This window comes from Tupaia chinensis, unplaced genomic scaffold (assembly GCF_000334495.1).
Source record: "Tupaia chinensis unplaced genomic scaffold, TupChi_1.0 Scaffold000178_1, whole genome shotgun sequence".
NCBI classification, from domain to species: Eukaryota; Metazoa; Chordata; class Mammalia; order Scandentia; family Tupaiidae; genus Tupaia; species Tupaia belangeri.
Window position 1 is genome coordinate 701,018 of NW_006159653.1, and position 3,300 is coordinate 704,317.

Below are 3,300 nucleotides of genomic sequence, written 5' to 3' on the forward strand. Positions count from 1 at the left end.
CACGCGCGCCGCGGGCCGCTGGTTCTCGAAGATCCGCTGTAGGTGGAGCGGCAGACACGCGCCCGCGAGGAGGCGCGCGCTCGCTACCCCACCAGCCCGGGGTGCGCTCCACTTTGAGGAGCACAGGAGGTGGGGTGCGCTCTGGCGGGAAACTGAAACCCCTGACCTTCTGGAAGTCCAAACGCCGCGCCTGTCTCCTCCAGAATGGATCCAGCTTTTGATGGCGATCGGAGGAGGTGCTGGGCGGGACACAGGCCACCAGCATCAGCGCCTTCCGTCCTGTCCCCAGCGGCCTGACCCAGGAGCCCGGCAGCGTGGAGCAGCTGGTCCTAGCCTGTGCCCAGGTCGTGAGCGAGTGGGTGTACCGTGGGACTGCGCATGATCCTGGGCGACCTTGACCCTGGCCAGCAGCCAGGCATCTCCTGTCTGCGTGGCCCTTTGCAGGCACCTAGGTCTTGGCCCAGAGGGCGAGGTCGCCCTGGAGCTGCTGCTGGCCCAGGGCCCAAGCCCGGCTGGGAGCCACTGGGAGCTGGGGCCCCTCTTCCTGCAGGCCACCCTGCACAGTGGTGTCAGCTGCCTTTCACTTCCACCTGCGGGCCGGCTGGGGACCAGAGCTCCCTCGGCAGGCCCACAGCCTGGTGAGGGAGGGCTGTGCAGGCAGCACCCACGCAGGCTCCGTGGGAATTGTCGTGGGCCTCTTGCATACAGGAAGAAACTGAGAGCCAAGGGCCCAGCGCCTGTCCAAGGCCACACACAGTGAACAGCGGGACCAGGACTGGGAGGGGCTCAGAGGAAGAACTGGCGAGCAAGTGGGGGCCAGGCCGACCTCAGGCCTCTGGTCCCTGAACACTTGAGGAGGCGGCAGGCAGAATCTAAGCCTCTGGTCACAGTTGCCCAGGGCGAGGCCAGCAGGCAGCACAGTGGTTAGGACCGTTGGACTCCCACATGGCTGACTGGTTCGAGTCTCGGACTAGTGGCTTTCGCACTTTCTCTCACTTCACTCTCACTATGACCCTCTCTGGTCAAATTAAATAAATAAATTCAATAAAATCATTCTTTAAAAAGAAAAAAAAGAAAGCTGCCCAGGGCTTTCTGGCCCAGCAGTGACCCCTCCCCTCCAGGAGCCCAACCAACAAAAATCCAGTGTGTGCCAGGTCACCATGGAGACAATGTCCCTACCCCTGCAGGGAACCAGGCTCGGCTCTTTGCTCTCCTGAGCTTGCAGCCTGTTCCTGCAGGGGCTGGGGCCTGCTGGGCTTCGGAGCGCACCACAGCTTCCTGTAGCTGTGGGGGCCACGGGGCCCCAGGATACTGGGGGCGTGTGACGAGTGTGCACTTGTGCCCCAGTGTTGGTGTGCACTCATATGGCGTAGCCTGCAAGTGAACCCCTGAACACAGGCGTCTTCAGGACGTGTGCTCACGTGCTGTGACCACCTCACTCCTGGGACCCAGGGGCTGCTGGGCTGAGAAGGGCGGGTGGCTGCCCTCTGCCTGCCTGCTGCTGGGAGGCCTGGGCTGCCAGAGCACACTCACCACTGCACGCCAGGTGCCCGAAGGCCCTGCAGCGATGCGCAGCCCTGCTGGCCGCCTGCACAGTGACTTCGTGGCCCCCACGGCCTGGGGCCTGCCCACCAGAAATCCCTCCGCAGTGACCTGTGGGCCATCCGCGGGGCGGCTCATGACACGGGTCTGCAGGTGTCTATCATTGCTGTGGCGGCAGCCCGCGACCTCTGCTAGACGCTTCTGTTCCAGGTGGGAGGCCCTGGTGGCCAGGGGCAAGCCTCCACCTGCACCCTACTGTGCTGTGGTATCCATCCTGGCCCCAGCCCCTTCCATGCTATGTAGCTGCCCCTGCGACCTGCTTCCACCCCTTGAGGTGACAGTGGGCCGAAGGGCCTGAGAGCGGCTGGGGCAAGGGGCTGGGGTGTGTAGGGCAGCCCCAGCTGGCGTCTTGGTGCCAGTGCATCCTGGCAATGAGGACACTCAGCAAGCATGGTGCTTGTCTGCCAGTGGGGGTCGGCCTGCTGTGCTAGCTCTGGACTGCTCACCTCATCTAACCCCAGACCGGGGCTGCCCAGGTCCTGCCTGGGGGCGCAGGGCCCCGCTGGAACCCCTTTAAGGCTGCCCAGCTAGTGAGCAGGAAAGTGGGCTTGAGGAATCGCACCCACCTTCAGAGAAAGGCATGCAGGGACCCCTGCTCACACAAGCCTCCACTCCGCCACGCCTTCCTGCACCCTCACTTGCTGCCCAGATTACTCGCCGGCTCCCATGGGCCTTGAACGCCAAGGTGCTTTCAGGACCCAGAGTGTGGTTGATTCCAGAAGTGGTGGTGGGGGTCAAGCAGGAGACCCCACTCCCAGCTCTGGGCCAGGACTGTGAGCGGGAGGGGCTGCAATCTGGCAGAGGGCCAACTCCCACCCCACCCCCGCAGTCACTGGGAGCCTGCAGTCATCCAGTCATCCTCGGCCCTGTCCAGCCCCGAGAATGGCCCCTCTGTTCAGAGGCGTCTGTGACGTGCTGGGCATCGAGACAGTGAGAGGCCCAGCAGACATGGGCTCTGCAACGAGGCCCTGCTTCCCACCGTCCCAGGGGCCAGGTGCACAAGGGACTGCTCCCCACCCCTGGCCCCGCGGTCGCTGTCCTGCCTGCTCCGGCTCCTGTCTCAGCTAAAGGGGCAGTGAGGTTCAGATAGCCCAGGCCCTGAGGCCAAAGGCCCCTGGGTGGGGGTGTGCAGGGCTCTCCAGCAGGACTGAAGACAGCTGTCACCCCACTCCTTACCCCTCAGCTCCTGGAAAGGAGAAGCACCTCAAGTACGGGGACTTCTGGTCCTGGCCCGCCTGCCTACCCACGCCGGGGAGGGGGATCACAGGCCTTGCCCAGGCCCAGGTGAGAAACCGAGGCAGGGAGAGCTTCAGGGCTGGGCAGGTGCTGGAGGCCTTCCTCCAGACTCATCCCCGTACATGCCGTTCCATGGGCGGGTTGCCTCCAGGAGAGAAGCGTCCCACCCTCACCTCTCCCAGAGAAAGTGCTAGATTTTTTTTAAGAGAGATTTTTGCTATAGTGGGCTTGGGCTGGCTGGAGAGACAGACAGAAAGTGAGAAGTCACCCTTTAGGGGGATCCCCAATACCTGCAGGGGTGTGCCAGCTTCCCTGCTGCAGAGCCACAGGCTCCCCCTGCAGGAGCTGTTACTGAAGGCATTTTCAGAGCAGGGGCACTGCCAGGCACTCCCTCCTGGGACTCAGCTCACATCCCGTGTCCTGGGAGGGCCCAGCATGGCTCCCAGGACATCCGCCAGACCT

At 63.8% G+C, this 3,300-nt stretch overlaps 1 protein-coding gene across 1 annotated transcript in view; it reads right to left on the bottom strand.

The window, feature by feature from the left end:
* Positions 1–442, bottom strand: part of FBXL16 (F-box and leucine rich repeat protein 16) — a gene marked incomplete in the record, with an annotated part of 21,590 nt that extends 21,148 nt beyond the window's left edge. Inside the window, 1 exon segment of the mRNA XM_014586985.2 lies at positions 167–442.
* Between the last annotated feature and the right edge of the window lie 2,858 nt (positions 443–3,300).